The sequence below is a fragment of the Copidosoma floridanum genome, unplaced genomic scaffold (assembly GCF_036245765.1).
Source record: "Copidosoma floridanum isolate Cflo_tuat_1 unplaced genomic scaffold, Cflo_Japanese_pri ptg000016l, whole genome shotgun sequence".
Classification (NCBI taxonomy): domain Eukaryota; kingdom Metazoa; phylum Arthropoda; class Insecta; order Hymenoptera; family Encyrtidae; genus Copidosoma; species Copidosoma floridanum.
The window spans coordinates 8,511,981-8,531,587 of record NW_028321893.1 but is presented as its reverse complement, the minus strand read 5'-3'; the positions used below and the strand labels follow the sequence as shown (position 1 = coordinate 8,531,587).

General features: G+C 33.8%; 1 protein-coding gene across 6 annotated transcripts in view; it reads right to left on the bottom strand.

The window, feature by feature from the left end:
- Vang (Strabismus domain-containing protein Vang) overlaps positions 1 to 19,607 on the bottom strand; it is a 242,921-nt gene that overhangs the window by 188,525 nt on the left and 34,789 nt on the right. The window contains exon 1 of one of the 6 annotated variants that reach the window (XM_089592373.1): positions 5,233 to 5,274. The exons of the other annotated variants lie outside the window; for them this stretch is intronic. The gene's annotated coding sequence lies outside the window, so the exon portion shown is untranslated. Of the gene's footprint in view, positions 1 to 5,232; positions 5,275 to 19,607 lie in introns of those variants that run through there. 6 annotated transcript variants of the gene reach the window in all.

The window sequence follows — 19,607 nt, the reverse complement described above, 5'->3', positions numbered from 1 at the left end:
AAGGAGATGATGCGTAACGTAAAATAACGAAAACAGATACGAGTGATATAAAAAACGATGTAGAAATTTTTGATAAAATATCAGAGTATGTAGATGGCCACTATTTCAGTCCCATGGAAGCAGCATGGCGATTGCAAAAGTTCCGTCTGTGTGGACGTAGTCATTCTGTATTTAATTTATCAGTACATACTACAAATATACAAAAAGTAGTTTTTCAAGAAAAAAATTTTTTAAAGTAATAGAAATTGAATAAAATAGATAGTTTCACGAAAAAATTAGATAGGTGAATACTCTAGAATATTACTGTTTCAATTCGACAGTAAAAATTTGGGTTAGAAAAGGAAAAGTTGGACGGAATTAAACAATAGGGCGACTAAATATAGTATCACCTAAAGACTCTGAGCATTTTTTTATAAATTAATTTAAAATCGGGTGGGTAGAGTTAAATCTTTTAAAAGCTTGAAAATAGTTGATAACATACATTACAGTACGTTTAGATATACTGCTATTGCTTAAGGTAAAGTTAAATACGACTCTAAAATATATAAAATATCTAAAGAAGCTTGTAACGTTATTCTGCAATATCCACTGAAAAAACTTTTTGCATGGTTTTTAATATCTTAAGACGTTTGTGGTAAGTCTTTTTGGGAATCAATCCAAAAATTTTTTATTGAAGATTTAAAAGACGATAAACAAAATGATGAATTTGAATGAAATCTTCGAACTATAAGGAAATTCATGTAAAGATTATGGATTACCAGAACCAAATAAAACAGTAAAATCTGAAAATATTGGAAACAATAAGACTGTAATTGATTTGGAAACAAATGTTAAGGATTTATTTACGAACCTAAATCCTGATCAAAAAATAATTTTTAATGGAAATATTAACAGTGATGCGAAATCATACTTTATTGATAATCCAGAAGGTTCTGGAAAACCAGTTTTATACAAAAATTTTTTTTGTGTTAAAAGAAAAAAGAAAAAGGTTATATCTATGGCTTGGACAGAAGTTGCTTTAAATTTATTACATAAAGTAATATATATATATATGTAAGTTTCAAGTTGCTTTAAACGTGAAACTTCGGACGGTTAGGAGTGGTGTTGAATGGCACAAAATCAGACACAAGTTGATGCAGAAAGAAATATAACTGAAATTTTAATAACAATAATAATTGTAAATAACAATACACAATATTAAAATTAAAACAATGTTACAATGTTAATTACCTGAATCAACAATTATGTCCCTTAGGTGTTACAAGCTTACATTAACAACTTTACATTACACAACAATTATACAATACAGTTTTATATTTGGTGCGAACACATTGAGCGCTTGTAGCTAACTGACTAGAGTACGTGGACAACGAGAGGCGAGGGTGGTGATGACGGTTGAGCTGTGTGCTTTCATAATGACTCATGAGAATCATGAGTCGCACCAGCGGCTAAGTTTGTAAGTGTTAAATACAACAAACTTACATCCCCCGTCCCCGAGAGGATTCGGCAGGAACAGGATCGTAAGGGATCATTTTACTCTTATGAAAAATATTTAAGCTTTTTTTTTTTTCTCTCACCGGTATCTATTTCGTAAATGGATTCGGATAATTTTTTTGTTATTCTAAATGGACCTATCCGGACTGGATCTAACTTCTTCTTATTCATCTTATTACCACTCTGAATATAAACTAAATCATTTTTTTGATATTCTATATTTTAAGTATTTTATCATAATACTGTTTGTTTACAATATGTGATCTGTTGGCATTTTTTGTGCTAGAGATCTGTTAAAGTCTAAATTATTATTTATATTTGTTTTTAGTTCTCTTGGAATTATTGAGTTATCCTCTCCTGTTAATAAATAATTGGGTGAAAACCCCGTCGAGCTATGTATCGTATTATTATATTCGCGAATACATTGTTCTGCAATGACAGACCATGGTTTATGTTTATTTTCGTATATTCTACAACGGATTCTGTTTATCAAAGTTTGATTAGTCCTCTCATTCTGTCCGTTTGAAAATGCACAATCTACTGCTGTAAAAATTAATTGAATATTTTTCTGATTTAAGTAATTTTTAAATTCTGTGGAATTTATCCCCGGATATTGATCTGTTAAAATCATCCCAATATTTCCTTTGTTTTCAACCGTTTTTACTAAATGAATGAAATCCCGTGCTATTTGTGTTTTTGATGTCAAAATAAATGCGTATCGAGTTAATTGGTCCACCATCAAGTGTAAGTATTTTTTTGGGGATCTGTTTCCACTGAAACCTCCAATTGTATCTAATGATAGTATTTCTAACGGTTTTGACGCTGGACCTAATTGCGACAACGGAGCTTTAAAATTGCCAAATCTCGTTTTATTTTTTATACATATTTCACAACTTCTGCAAACAAGTTTAATATGTTTATGCATATTTTTAAAATATATGACTGGTGTAATTGTTAATAACATTTGTTTGACACCAATATGCCCTTGTGAATCGTGCAGTTTCTTAAGAACCGTTAAACCAAATTTTTCTGTTAAATGTATTTTTTCTGTCCTATTTAGGTTTTTATATATAATATTATCTTTTATTTTACAATATTTATCACGAACTAACTCTTTTTGATCATTCAAGATATTTTCCAATGTTAAAAAATTTACTATCTTTATTTTTGATTCCTCAACATTGTTGTCATCAGACAAGACGGGATTTCTTGAAAGACAATCAGCCTCCGAATTGTCTTTTCCTGGATTGTACTGAATATCAAATTCGAATTGCGATATATAATTTAAAATACGTAAGAGTTCTGTATCTTTACAATTTTTTATATTAAAATTTTGTAAAGGCTTGTGATCAGTGAATACTTTAAAATGTAGGCCTATTAAATAATACTGCCAATATAAAATGGCTTCTTTTATCGCTAAACATTCGATATAAATTGCCCTTTTTGTCTTTTGAGATGAGTTGAGCTTTCGTGAAAAATAAAATACTGGTTTAATAGATCCGTCTTCCTGGGGTTGTTTCAAAATTGCACCAACTCCTTCTAAACTAGCATCTGTGTAAATGTATATAGGTTTATTAGGATCAAATATTGCTAATATCGGTGAAGTACACAGATATGTTTATTTTTATAAAATTTTCCTCACATTTGTTTGACCACACAAAATTTACATTTTTCCTCAGAAGATTGTGTAAAGGCTCCAGTACAATTGCTGATTTGGGGATGTATTTTAAATAAAAATTTACTTTGCCCAGAAATTGTCTGATATGTTTTCTGGTTTTCGGAGTGGGAAAATTTTTTATCGCTATCACATTATCGTTAATTGGCCTTATGTTATTGTTTGATATTATGTTTCCTAAGTATGTTACTTCTTTCTGTGCAAAACTGCATTTATTTTCATGTAATTTAAAACCGTGTTCTACTAAAACTTGCAACGTTCTTTGAATATGTTTAAGATGATCGGAATAGTTTTTAGAAAAAATCAGAATGTAATCTATATAATTTATAGCAAAGGAATCCAAATCGTTATTTCTTAGTATACTAGAAAGAATCCGCTGAAATATAGCCGGAGCTGACTTCAACCCAAAAGGTAAGCATCTCCATTGCCAATGACCATGATGAGTCACGAAGGCCGTTTTGTATTTATCCTTAGCTCGCAAGGGAATAGACCAGAAGGCCGAATTGATATCTAGTTTTGAAAAGTAAATACACTTTCCTACACGTACCACTAGATCATCAATTCTAGGAAACGGCTGGCCTTCAGGAATGATTAATTTATTTAATTCACGATAGTCAATACACAATCGCGATTTTTTCCCTTCATCTTTTTTATAAGTCAAAGTGACTGGCGCGGGATATGAACTGTACGACTCTTCCACGAGTCCCACTTTTAACAAATTGTTTATTTGCGTTTCTATTTCTGTTTTATCCGGAATTGAATATTTATATGGTTTTTTTGAAATATATTTACATTCAGTTAACTTGACCGTTGCCTCGAAATTTTTTACTGTACCAATATCGAATTTACCCTTAGCAAATATTGCCTTATGTTTTTTCAAGAGATTATTTAAATCATTATTATCATTTTTATCTTCAAGCATCAAATTTTGGCATTCTTTGGCATTTATATTTTTAGAAATAGAATTCGAACTTTGAAAAATTTTTAAATTTTCATTCTGACACAGAGAAAACTTCTTGATACAATCCAAACCTATCAATAAGTGATCCTCGAATAAATCATTTTTAACAATTGTAAAAGAAAATTTTCTTGTTAAATTAAAAATCTTTAAATCTACCGTTACTGTTCCATAAGCTTGTATTGAACCATTTAATGTTTTTATCGATGTGATCCCGCTTATTCCGCTTGTTAATGGTAGTGTCTTATAAAAGTTGTAGTTCATCAGTGACACATTGGCTCCAGTATCATATAGCCCACTGGCCTCAGTATCATTAACAAATATCCTTAATTTTATAAGCGGGATCGAATTAAGTTTTTTGTTTCTGCTGATTTTATAATCGAATTTGTTTTGTTTCTACATAAATTTTCTGGGTGGAATCTGTTCGGGTATCCAATTTTCTCGCAAATACGACAAGGTAAGTACTTTTGTTTCTGTTTATATGTATCCTCCTCGGATCTCCTCGTATTTGTGTGTGTGTTTACAGTTTGCTCAAGTGTGCGCAGTACCGACATTAAGTTTTCAATTGTTATTATGTTTTTCTTATTTAAATGTGTTCTAACGGATTTTGGTAAAGCCAGCACAATAAAATTGATTTGAGAATTTATACTAAGATCAGGATCAACGTTTATTAAAAGATTTCTCTTTTTTAATGCAAAATCCAAGAAAGGTCCACCCAACCAACGGAAAGAATAAGCTTTTTCAATCTTACACCAAGAAATCTCCGCGAATGTATCCAGAAAAGACTGTGCCCAATAATTCCAAGGCTTTATCAAAGCACCAGACTTAAATAGAACCGAAAACCAATCTAAAGCAGGTCCCTCCAAACAAGTTTTTAAAACCTCTGGAAACTGGGATTCAGCGATATTCAATCTTTTGCACTCAAGAATAAATAAATCTAACCACGACTTTGCGTTTTGATCCTTACTCAAAAATTTTTGCAGAATCATGTTGCTTGCGACAAATTTCATCGGATTATCATTAACAGAAGTGGGCAATGTGCTGTCCGTGGGTGGGGGGAAATTATCAACTACCTCTAAATAGTAACCGCCAAACACCACATTACCTTCCTCATCCGTGTAAGCTTCTTTTAATTTTTCTGTTAACGTGATGCCAATTTTCCTGAATTTTCCTCTCGCATTCAGACTCTTTACAGCTCCCTGGATCGTTGACAATTTTATCAATTCTGTATGTTGAGAGATGGGCTCAAATTCGGGCAGGAAAAAAAATTTCTCTTCTTGTCCCAGGATTTGGATAGTCTTTACTTTTACAATCGTGGTTTTACTATCCTGAGCTTCCGCAGATAGGAGAAATGTTGCCTTGATTTTGCCTTCCATAATTGTTGATTTGTAAGTTTCAAGTTGCTTTAAACGTGAAACTTCGGACGGTTAGGAGTGGTGTTGAATGGCACAAAATCAGACACAAGTTGATGCAGAAAGAAATATAACTGGAATTTTAATAACAATAATAATTGTAAATAACAATACACAATATTAAAATTAAAACAATGTTACAATGTTGATTACCTGAATCAACAATTATGTCGCTTTAGGTGTTACAAGCTTACATTAACAACTTTACATTACACAACAATTATACAATACAGTTTTATATTTGGTGCGAGCACATTGAGCGCTTGTAGCTAACTGACTAGAGTACGTGGACAACGAGAGGCGAGGGTGGTGATGACGGTTGAGCTGTGTGCTTTCACAATGACTCATGAGAATCATGAGTCGCACCAGCGGCTAAGTTTGTAAGTGTTAAATACAACAAACTTACATATATATATATATATATATATATATATATATATGGGTGTGTGTGTGTATAAATAACAGTATCAATACATCAATCACCCTGGTGGCTAGACCATGAAGGTCTTTAAGAATTACTGCACCATCGCCACACACCAACAGCGATCCGGACTCCGACGAGACCAGCAAACCTACCACTTCCACGGCTTAGGGTGTGATACCACCATCGTTATTTGATTCAAAGGGACGTCTTGATGCTTCGGAAAACGACACTGGTCACCCAAAACTCCCCCTCTCAGTACAAAGCAACCCAACCCAACAGGCTGCTTAAACAATACATACACCTTAACATACTACTTACGTTATGATTCACGCATTCTAAATGCTTCCATATGTAATACATGTACTAATTGTTATGTAATGCAGAATGAAACAAAAATTTTCACTTTACTGCGCCGAAAGAAGGTACTTTTTTCCCATTACGTGGAACTAAAATCCCTTTTATTTAAAATTAATATTCGTGGATTTAAAATGGCATCATATGTGGACAATAAAGTTTTGTTGGAATCTTTGTATTCTACAAATAAAAATTTATTTTTTAATTTTGATTATCATAAGAGTAAAGCAATCCAGTATATGTTCTAGAGATTAAGGAAAACAATAGACGTATAGCCATCTTCCATTGTAAAATTGTCATTTTTGATTTTATTCGTTTTCTTTAATGAATTATAATTTAATATTAAAATTTACCCGTGCTTAAATAATTTCTACTGATCTCAAAATTGATAAGAAGAGTATATATATAGGTTTTAGTTACGTGACAATTTTTCTTGTAATACGTTATAGAGAACAGAAAATCAATAAATTTATAGGTAGAGTATAATGGTTGTAGCTTTGCCTTTCAGATAAGACTTATTAATTTTAGAATAACAACAATTATTCGTATCCGAGTCCATGTAACATATTTTTTTACCTCTATAATTATTTTCTATAAATTATTTTCTATACGTGCAATTATTTTTGGCCCATCTGGCTTCCTTTTTAAGATACGACTGTTTTTCTTATTTTAGGAGGTTACGTTGTAACAAAAATTTTTCGAAGATTTTCTTATTGTCCGTATTTACTTTCCAAACATGCCATACTAAATAAAAAAATTTTTTTGACTCGTTCTTTTCAAGATACAGTCAAAAAATCAAGACATTAAGGTTATGTTTCTTCATGGTTTAACCCCTCTGCATGCAGTACCCCTTTAAAAAATCCGAAAAATTAGTATTTTGGGTCTATCTAATTTTTTTTTGAGATATGACTGTTTTTTTCATTTTGAAAGGTTACATTATGACAAAAATTTTTCGAAGATCTTGTAAATGTCCATATCAATTTTTTTAAACATGTTGTAGGAAAATAAAGTTTTTTCAATTGTTTTTTTCAAGATACAGTCAAAAAAAGAATCAATTTAGGTTATGTTTGTGCATAATCCAACATCTCTATACTTGTACACCTCGATCATGTAGATCCCCTCAAGAAAACCCGTAGAAGTTGTTATTTTTAGCCAATTTTGCTTCTCTCTCGAGATACAGCGTATTTTCTTATTTTCAAAAGTTAAGTTGTCGTATTATACATATTTTATATCTTACGTACGTTTTTTTACATACATATACACACATGAAAAGATAATTAAAAAATAAACGATTTTTACTATGTTTTTTGAAGACTCCAAAAAGATCAAGCGATGTTTTGTTTTAAACGTTTTTATCTGACAATACCTTAGCTGTAACAGAGATCCGGTTTAGCCCGTATTACAGCTACGTTACGATTTACATCATGCAGCAGTAGGTATACCCACTACCGACATTGTGGCGCAGCGGTATAGTTGCAGTCTCGTCGATCTGGAAAGTTCAGCAGAGTTGGCCGCAGTTGGTAGTCGGATGGGTGACCACTCGACTATGATTTCGTTCGCTTGCGCTGGAGATTTTTCGGATCGATTGACTGTCCTTTTATCGTTACGACAACGTGAGCAGGATGTGTACAGAAGTTCAGGCCTAGACTATATCGACATTTGTTCGAAATACACTGGCCATTCCAGGATAGATTTTTTCCGAGTGGCTTCCCCACCTACAGGACTGGTTATCCTGGCAAATGCAAAATGGATTCCCCTTACAGGTTTCCCATCCACATCCACCCCCAGTTTCCAAAGTGCCTAGTGCCCAGAGAAGGACGTAGTGCACTATAATAAAATAAAAAATTGGTATATCTACTTTATACATAGAGATAGAGAGAAGCTATATCATATATTCAGATAGAGTAATTTCGGCGCGCTATGGTCTGCATGCAAGAGGGAGGGAGACAGACAAGCAGATCCTTGCCGACGGCGCAGTCAGCGCTGGTATACGTACAGATAATATATATAGATACTTATGTGCACGGCAGCGTTCGCTCACTCGCTCGTTTCACGGGTCAACTCCCCATATAAGGGCGCGCCTAAAGAAGTTTCACTTCAAAAAATTTTTAGTCTAAGGGTCCAACTATAAACTTAACATGTTTTATGGGTCGCTGAATTGAAATTCAAGGTCAGTTTTGCTTCAGCATGTCAAGATTTTGACCTAACCTCTGTTAAAACCGGCTTTTTAGGGGGGTAGGCGGCTTTGAACAGAGAGGGAGAGTTGAGGATGGCCAGAGTCATCTTCGAGGGTGTCGATCAGCAGTCGAGATCGATCAGTAGTAAACACTCTGTGCTAGAGACTCTGGGCGTGGAGAGGTAGTGTATTTCTTCTGGAATTCCTTTTCACCCCTGGAGTTGGTGCTGCTGGTGCGTGGTTGGGCAGTGACTCACATCAGTCGAGGTAAGTCCGTTGCCAGAGTATTTGTCTGTTTTCTTCGATTGTTAGACAATAGTTGAGCAATAGAACCAAGGGGTGTAAACAATGGTTGTTGAGAGTAAGGTGAGAGAGTCAGCACACAGAGCTTTTGCATGGTTTTATACATTAGTATTTATTGCAATTAATTTATCGCTCTAGCCACTGCCGAGAGCCTGTCATAGGCTTGGATCGAGTGATACAGGAGGATCATTTCGAGAAGTCGCGCAGCCCTTTTTGTATACTATAAGCTACTTTCTTACTTGCGATGTTTACCAGAAACTAATCGTTGCCACGTAGCGAGTGGTAGGCGGTACTATCAAGTGCAACGTTTGAAATTGGAATTGCACGCGACATTTTAAAAATCAAGTTTATGTAAAACGATTGAAATGAATTAATAATAGTTATTTTGATAATTAACAATTAATAAAATAATATCCCACACAATAACACCACCAAAACACTCCAAAATTTATCAAAATCATAGAAACAAAATCATATTTTGGTGTAGGGGTCCAACTATATGTATTATATGATTTTGGGTCGCTGAATCGGTATCCAAGGTCAGTTTTTCTCCAGCACGTCAGGATTTTGACTTCACATAAAAAAACACTGAAAAAACTACTTATATCCTTGATCATGATAATCTCAAACTGTTCCGAATCTAGAACCCGATATTTAATTAAATCTTACGTTAAATGTGTAACTTTGAAACTTTTATACCCCAACCTTAAAACATTAGGCCTCATCACTCTATTCACTCATTATTAAAATAATGATACGATATTGCTCATTCTCTCGTTATGAAATCAGTTGTGACTGAGACTCCACTAATTATACTTATTTAACGGTATGTTTGATCACTACTTTTTCCGTGTGTCTGCATCCAGGCACCTCCTTACGGTGACGGCGGGCAACGGAGCAAGCCCGTTATCTGACTGAGTTCCTGAATCACAGCTATCATGCTGTCATGGCAGGCACACAGAGTAAGTGCGTTTCGATGCAGGGTGTCGAATATCCAGTATTAGCAGCAGGTCAGAGTGCAAAAGCGGGCCTGCTGGTGTCGTCATCAAGCAACCGCAGCTCAACACTGGTTAATTTTTTGGCTAGTGATGAGTTTAGAGTGAAGAGACAAATGAGCAAATCAATCTTGACAGAACATAATTGCAAATTGAAGCACAATGTTTTCTCTCATGTATATTCCAACATTATCTGCAGCTGTTGTAGCATAATGTTTTCCACGTGGAAAAAGGAAATGAACAACAAGAACACCAGGTTTTCTGTTCTGTTGGTAACGTCCTTCGAGTGAAAGCAATTGTTTTTACTATTGCAATAAAATCCAGGGGTGATGGTTCTATGGATGATGATAATTATGGCCCAAGCTCCAAAAAGCCAAAATTAATATCACAAGTCGAGTTCAACAATCTTGTTAGGAATATAGGACTACTAAAGGATGGTTCTGAATTTTTAATATCCTTTCTCAATAAGCATAATTGTTGAAGCCAAAGACAAAAGTTACTTGTTACAGGAACAGAGAGGTACAATTTCATTAGTTTTTTACAGAAGATAAAAGCCATTCTCTTGCATACTGTACAGACATAAAAAGTCTCATAAATGAACTAAAATCTAACAGTTATAATGCTAAACATTAGGGACTTTTAGTCGATTCCTCGAAACGAAGTATAAGGCTGTTTTGCTTCATAATACAAACGTTTATGCTCAAATCCCTATATCTCATTCCAATGCAATCCAGGAAACGTACGTAAACATGGATATTTTATTGCAAAAAATTGATAACAAGACTCATAACTGGCAACTTTGTAGTGACCTTATGATTTGACCGATTTTTCTAGGATAACAATCGGGATTCACAGAACTTTTATGTTATTTATGCTTATGGGACAATCATAATTGTAAAAATCATATAGTGAAAAAAAATGGCACCCCATCACATCCTTTACCCTTGGTTCACAGAATGTCATCCATGAATCCCTAGTTGATCCAAGCAAAACTCTTATTCCACCGATTTACTTTAAACTTGGTTTAATGAAGCAGTTCGGTAAAGTGCTCGATAAATCTAGAGTCTGCTTTAGATATCTTGTTGACAATGTAACATCGGTGTATCCACATTACTTTTTTTTCCCCTATCTTCAAAACTTTCCGTGCCAATTTTATAAACGCTAAACGCAGAAGCAAATGTGCATCTGAAAAGAAGTGAATCACCTACAAGATTGCTCGTACCTAAGGTACTACGACCATGCATGACTTACATACATGCACGCTGGCCCATGCTGACCGGAAAAGAAATCAAATGAATTACTTTTCAAAGCGCAAAATAATAAAATAACTTTAAAGAACTAACAGATGCAAAAGGTTAACGGAGAACAGCTGCGCTGAGGTTTAATATTAGATATTAGTGTGTATAGATAGTATATATAGATTGAGTTTAAAAGACGCAATGTAACAAACTAGAATAAGCGAGAATATTAGCAAATGCTAGAATTATTACATATGGCTAATACAACCTGTACACGCTACACCATTAGCCAGCAACAATATTACATAAACCTACGAAAGTAATCTTATTGACTTTCAAGGAATAATCCGATTTTTACCATTCATTTTCGCAGGCTCATGGTTTACTGTACAACCCTTTTGTATTGTGATAACAATTTCATAAACATACTGCAATAGCCTAAATTGTAATCTTGTTAAAAAACTGTCACTGTTTCAAATGTAAAGGAAAACGGGAAAGTCATGGCACTTCCCCTTTTTCCTGACACAGAGAATGTCGAGCGAAGTCGGCACTCTTGCCCCAACACGGGTAACGGAATTTCGATTTCCCAGGGCACCCTGAGCCGACTTCCTCTCCTACGACAAGCAGAGAAAACCGTAGTTGACCAAATGCTATTAACATTTTGAAATACATTTACAACTAACAATGAATGGAAACTATCGGTAAATCTAAGTTAGTTAACAATATAATAATTCGCAACGAGCACCCGCACTACTGTTTCTATAAATGTACGTGTTTTAACCACAGGAACCACTGTCGTTAATTAATCATTCATGATTATTTATTAGTCCGATCAATGCTCACGAGTACAGGTGTAACTAACGGAAAATCTAGCAATTATTATAGTTATTAATATCAAAAATTAACTACTACTAAAACTATTATTAATAACACAAACTACTGAACATTTATTCAATCAAACCTTAATATTAAGCGATTTTCACTGCTCTTTTTGCATTAGGCTCGATTGAATGGGTGAACAATGGTTACTATTTGTTACTAATGATAATATTACATATTAGACATTAATATTAAGTTGTGATTAAATCTTGTAACTTTTGATGTAAAAAAGAAAGGAAGGGCATGAGTAAATGAATCACCTTCCCTTCTCTTGACGCATAGAGGAGAACAAGCCGGATGTGAGATGTGCCAATTTTTCAGTGACTAAACTAGAGCAGTCCTAGCCAATTAGATTTTCGGCTATTGTCTTTTCTGCAAAATTTTCCCCCGGCAAGTTTTCCTGCGTTTTTCGAGCCAGCGCGTGACCAAGGTCCACTTCTCGCAATAAAAAGGCCCGGAGGCCCAGAGGAAAATGAGTTCTCAGTTCGCAGTTCGCAGTTCGCAGTTCGACCCGACTCGACTCGGCTCGACGATAGCCCTTCAAAGTAGACTGAGTAGTAAGAGTCCGCCTCTGCTACAACCCAGTCTACTGCAAATCGAGGTACAGTGAGTTCAGTTTGGCACGCGACATTCGACGGTACCATTCAAAGTAGACTAAGTAGTGAGAGTCCGCCTCTGCTACAACCTAGTCTACGACGAAGCGAGGACACAGTTGAATTTTGTTGTCACCCTCGAACGATCAACTGGTAACCAGAGTCCGCTTCTACTGCCACTTGATCTTCTTCGAGCGCGGTTTCTGTCTACGCTGGTTCAACGGCTGTAACAATTTTTACCTTTTAAATAAAAGTAAGTGGCAAGTTATCAAATCTCTAAAGTTTCTTTATTACTATCGAGTGTTTCTTTTTGCGCGAACACCATTACTCGCCATAGTATTGGTACCCATGGATCATCGGAAAATATAAAGTGTTTTTTTTTGCGCGAACACCGTCAATATTAGTACCTGTGGATCACCGGGGAAAAATCAAGTGTTTTTGCGCGAACGCCATTACTTGCCATACTCATGGATCATCGGGAAATATAAAGTGTTTTTTTAGCACGAACGCCATTAATATTAGTACCCGTGGATTACCGGGGAAAAATTAAGTGTTTTTGCACGAACGCCATTACTCGCCATAGTATTGGTACCCATCGGTCACCGGGAGTATTAATTTAGACACGCGTATGCCATTGCTCCCCACGGTTGTAATACTATCCGAATAACAAGGACTGATCGGGTTAAAGCAAATATTCGCAACGACATTAAAGCATCAAAGTCAGATCACGAGTTAACCCATCTCTTCCCCACGTAAAGCCGAGAAACGATACCCTTACTCGTGACGGTGCTGACAGTTCTTAAATCGCGAACGGGATACTCTTCGATACGCCACTCCCGGTAAAATCAACCAACCTTAAGCGAGCTGTGAGTAAGTACATCGGAATATTGCACAGCAGTCGGTCTTAGTCGCGTGAATGCAGCCGTAGCACCTTTGCGAGTACCGCGTTATCAAGTTGAACTACCCCTTTAGCCCCGCGTCCCACCTACGCGCCCAGTGCGAGTCCCGAGTTATTAAGCGAAAGCTTAGGCTCGAATAGTACGTTGCGCCGACGTAACAACAAATTTCCTTAGTTATCTGAAGCAAAATTATAAGAAACTATTTTAGATGATTCTCAGATCAGAAGAATGTTTTAAAATACTATCTTCATAGGCAAAATGAATGGTAAAAAAAATACCTGGCATAGTTTTAAAGCAGTTGCTCAGAATTTTCTAGAGAGGAGAAACAGTCCTGATTTTAAACAAATAGTTTAAAAAATTATTTCTGACTTTCATAAGCTCCAATGTAATATAACTTTGAAGCTTGATTTTCTTGATTCCCACTTCGATGAACTTCCTGAGACTCTTGGAGATTTAAGTGAAGAACGGGGAGAACGTTTCCACTAAGATATAAAAGTCTTGGAAATCCATTTATACATTATTTTGTTACTTATTCATCATCTTTTACATATATTTTTATGCATTTATGTGTCTTCACATAGCCCTGAGTGTGAATTAGATAATGCTAATGCTGACAGTTCCACAAATACTGTAGTTATACAAATCTTCGTAACTTGTGAGAATATTTGGTGTAAATTTCGTGAGATCTATGCCTATAACAGTTCCACAGTAAGAGATTGAGAGTCACTTTTTTAGAATTTCCGTTATAGGAATATAAGGTTATTAGAACTTAAAAAAAGGGACTTAAAGAATTTCGAAGACATATATTTAATGGAATATTCAATAAGTTCTTGGGTTACAGATTTTAAATAGCGTAACATCTTCATGATTTAGGATATTAGTAGTTTTTAAAGTGTTTTTTGACGGTAGGTCAAAATCCAGTCATGCTGAGGTAAAATTGACCTCGGATTTTGATTCAGTGACCGAAATACATACAATTAACATAGTCGGACTCCTAGAACTAAATGTTTTTTTTTTCTTACAAATTTGATGGATTTTAGAGGGTTTTTGAGGTTAAGTCAAAATCCTGACATGCTGGAGTAACGCTGACCTCAGATTTGAATTCAGCAACTCAATAAACATATTCTTTATACAGTTAGATCCCTAGAACCAAAATAATTCTTTTTTCCATGATTTTGGTGGATTTTGGAGTGTTTAGGAAGTTGGGTCAAAATCCTGACGTGCTGAAGTGAAACTGACCTCTGATTTGGATTCAGTGACCCCAAAATCATCTAATGTTTACAGTCAGACCACCAGATGAAAAAAAATTATTTTTGTTTGACTGTGTATCCATTAAATTAAGGACGAACTTTAGAAACTACTGGGCTAACAGTATCAAATAAAATTTTATTTTTTAACTTCTAAATTATGTTAAATGAAACATTAAAAAAAAAGTACTTAAGTTATTTGTATCTGCACATGCATTACCACAATTTAAATTAGTAATATAAACTATTTCTTATACCATCTTTTATATGATGATTCTTGATATAATATTCGTATCAGATTAAAATTAGAGGTGAATCCACTATTTTTAGGGTACATATATACAGCTGAATTCTCTTTTATGTTTTTGCGAATTTCAGTTGCACACTTTTAATTTATTTATAGACATGAAACTAACTTTTCCATTAATTTAATTAAAACATCGCTGAAAAACTAAAACTTTTTTATGCCATATGGATCATCAACAAATATTTTAAAATAATCAATAAGGCTAATTATATTTTCAATGTTTTAAGTTTCTTCTAGCCATATTCAATTTCAGAAGTAAAATTAGCCAAACACTTATTTAAAATCCAAATACTGAAGCTGCTAGACCTGCTAAGAATAATGAATACGTGTTTTTTTCGTACAGGCATAAATAAAATGTTAAATCGTTTTTAGGAGCTTCGTTTTCATGAGCTTCTTCCAGCATGCTAGTGGCTGTTAGCCACCAAAAGCATGAATCAGCAAATCTAGAGGGTTTTTTTTTTTATAGGGGACGTACAACATAAGAGGAGTCAGTAAATAATATTTGAACGTTTTTTAACTTAGTTTTTGTCCAGACACGGGCATAATTTTAGCCCAGACTTGGAAAAAATAGCATAATTTTTGTCCAGACTAGAAAAAGAACATAGTCTTCGTCCGAACGCGAGAAAAGAGCATAGTCTTCGCTCAGACTCGAAAAAGGGCATAGTCATCGTCTGGGACCGAAAAAACGGCATATTTTTCGTCTGAACTGGAAAAAAGGGCATAACCTTCGCTCGGGGCGTCGAAAGGGCATAGTTGTCGTCTAGGGTCAATCTGGGCATAGTCTTCATCCAGAGCGTCGATATGTTGTCGAGTGTTCAAAATTATAAAAACGGAAGTAAATTTTTACTCTCACTTCCAGTTTCGAAACTAAAAGAAAGAAAAAGAGACAAAAGGATCCATTAATTATCTTTAATTAATGTATCTTCTTTTTTCAACTTTCATAACTTCAAGTAGCAAGAAGAACAAATTTTTTGTTGTAATGCATCTGACGAAATTGCCAAGTCCAGTTTCAAAAGTTGGATTTCATTTACTGTCCTCAAACCAGAAGTAATTGTTGGATAGTTGAGATTGAAAGGATTAAAACATCTGTCTGATCAATAACTAGTATTTTGCATTTTACGTGCATTATTACAAAGTAAAAATTATTTAACTTTAAATTACAACTAGTGAGAATATGTCTTGGTAGCGAACCAAAATGAACGCACAGCTGATCCAGAAGGCAACGAACTTGTAGTACGGGGAACATACGCTAGTAGCGTGGGCAACACTTAAAATCATAGATCGTACTGTAGGCAAGCTTTCCCGCGAAATTTTAAAATTCCAAAAAATCAAAGAGCTGAAAAATCTATTTTTTATATAAAAGCAGATAATAAATAAAACAATAAGAAACAAAGTAGCAATAAAAAAATTCGAAAAACAAAAAACAGTTTACGTGTTGATGTTACGTCGAGCATTGTTATTATTATTCTTTTGTCTAATGAAAATTCGTTTTCTCAGAAGATAAGATTTAGAAAGAAACCACTCATGATTTAACTTTAATCGAATTGTATACTAAATAAATGATAAAATGGTGATTTCTCACTTTTTTGCTCAATGATACAAAGTTGAGTTATACTGACAAATGGTAAATACAAAAGTTGTAAATCTTTCAATTATCTACAACGTTTACGTTTAACTTTTTTTGATACGAGGTACAGATATCATTATATAATTAAAAAAACAGTTTTTTTCCATTACGCGCTACATAAATTAATATTTTAACAAAAACAATTGAAAAGTCTCAATATTTTAAAAACATTATTTTTTCATAAAATTTAAGGCAGAATAAGACCTTCACTCATGTTAGGGGAAATTGTTAAAAATCGATTAAAACAATTACATCATTTATAACAGTATTACTTTGTTAATAATTTTGTTTTTTAATTTTTTTTCTTAACGTTCAACTCTTTAGCTACGAAAGTGCCATTGGTAAAGATTTTATAGCTCTTAAGGATTCGGAGCTGTTCATTGTTTAAAATGAGTCTTTGACCAGTATTATAAAATTTGTTACAACTTATTAAATCGAAAATAGGCTATAAAAAAAAAATTTCTCGGACACACATCGTTTATTTTTTAATATGAAAACTGGAAAACAATTTTTAGCCGAATCAGATAGGTAAATGTCAAAATCTGTTTAATTTGCAAAAGAATTACCCAATTATAAATATCCGTTTCTCAACAAAACCGTTATTGTATGATTAAGAACTTTCGTATTCAGATAATTTATCATTTGTATCTTCCATCGATGTATCTGTCGATGCACAAAACCAACAAGTTATTTTTCCATTTCTCTACCGAGTTTTTATTTTTGAGTTTGAGCAGAGCTATCATTTCGTCCATCACACACGTAATCTGTTTTTTAGAGGTCTCAAGACATAACGAAAATAATGGATCGGAGTATAACATTAATCTCTGGAAAATATCTGGATTTGTTAACACTCTAAAAAAAATTTTTAAGTTCAGGTAACAACACATTCAATATAGTATAAATTATGTTTAGCAGGGCCAAGTTATAGCCATTTTTTAACTGAAAATTAATATTTTGCCTGTTTAATTTATTTATAACTATTTAAATATTTTCTCACTCATGTAAGCTATGATATTTGCTCATTATAAGGCATTACAAGAGTACGTGTGTTGAATTCTAAGGGTCTGGGATTATGCTGGGCCAAGTTATAGCCGACTTTTCACTAAAAATCAATATTTCTCCTGTTTAAGTTGTTTCTAACTTTTTAAATATTTTTTAACCCATGCTGCTGTAATATTTGCTAATTATATGTCATGACAAGAGTACGTGTGTTGAATTTCGAGGGTCTGAGATCATGCTGGGCCAAGTTACAGCCGATTTTTCACTGAAAATCAATATTTTGCCTGTTTAATTTGTTAATAACTTTTTAAATATTTTTTCACCCATTTTGGCTATAAAATTTGCTAATTACATGTCACTAAAAAAGTACGCGTGTTAAATTTCGAGGGTCTAGGATCACACTGGGTCAAGTTATAGACGATTGTACCTAAAAATCGATATTTTGCCTGTTTAATTTGTTAATAACTTTTTAAACATATTTGTATCTGTGCTAGCAATTATATTTTCTGCTTAAAACTAATAAATTATTATAGTTTTTTAGATTTAAGTGACTGAAATAATGCTGGACCAAGTTATAAACGATTTTATATAGTAAAGTGATATTTTTATGTTTGGTCAATTTGTTCATAACCTTTTTATTTGTCATGCTCGGGCATTGAATAAAGTTAAAATATTTATAAAATATCGTCAATAGTCGCTCGGAGCGACAGTTGATTTTTATTTTCCTTATTTTGTGAGGGTACGGGCTTCTTGACACCGTCTATTCGCCCCTGGCTGACCGCTACCTCTGGCCGTGTTGGCTATAAAGTTTCTAATTGTATGTCATTATAAGAGTACGTGTGTTCAATTTCTAGGGTCTGAGATCATGCTGGGCCAAGTTATAGCCAATTTTTAACTAAAAAACGATGTTTTGCCTGTTTAATTTGTTTATAACTTTTTAAAATATTTTTTCACCCATGCTGCTATAATATTTGCTAATTATATGTCATTACAAAAGTACGTGTGTTGAATTTTAAGAGTCTGGGATTATTCAAGCGTCTGGGATGAAGCTAGGCCAAGTTATAGCCGACTTTTTACTGAAAATCGATAGTTTGCATGATTTATTTGTTTATAATTTTTTAAATATTTTTTTACCCGGGTTGCAATAATATTTGCCAATTATATGTCATTACAAGAGTACGTGTGTTGAATTTCAAGAGTTTGGGATCATGCTAGGCCAAGTAATAGCCGATTTGTCACTAAAAATCGATATTTTGCCTGTTTAATTCGCTTATAGCTTTTTAAATATTTTTGTATACGTGCTGGCAATTGTATTTTCTCCTAAAATTATTATGTTTCTTTAGATTCAAGTGTCTAAAATCATGCTGGGCCAAGTTATGAACAATTTTACAAAGTAAAGTGATCTTTTTATGTTTGGGTAATTTGTTCATAACCTTCTGATTTGTCATATTAAGGCATTGAATAAAGTTAAAATATATATCAAATATCGTTAAGAGTCGCTCTTAACAGCAGCTGATTTTTACTTTCCTCATTTTGTTAAGGTACGGGGCTTCTTGACACCACCTACTCGCCCCTGGTTGGCCGCTTACTTTGGCCGCCAATTTCAGGTCCATGCATTGTTAGAGTTTTAAAAAATTGGTTGTTTTTTGAAATGATAAAGGTTGAAAAAATGCTATTTTGCCTACAATGTTTTCTCGGAAACTTTTTACAAAAATATTTAACATTTTTGTGATTGCATTCTTGACCTTCTTCGGAAAGCATACCAATTGATACAAATAATGATTTTATTACCTTGTGTCTATGAATTAGAACCACGGTAGCATCTTGTACAAAGAATAGTTGTCCACGAAAATTTTTGCTGTTCTTGAAGAATACACTCTGAATTTTTCAAAGTCAATTTGTTTACTAGATTATACATAACTTGCCTTAATCTTTTACTGGGTAATTAAGTATTTCAAAACACAAGTTTTCTGTTCTTTCTACGGTAAGCCTTTCTTACTGCTTAATAGCAACAAGATGTCCTTTAT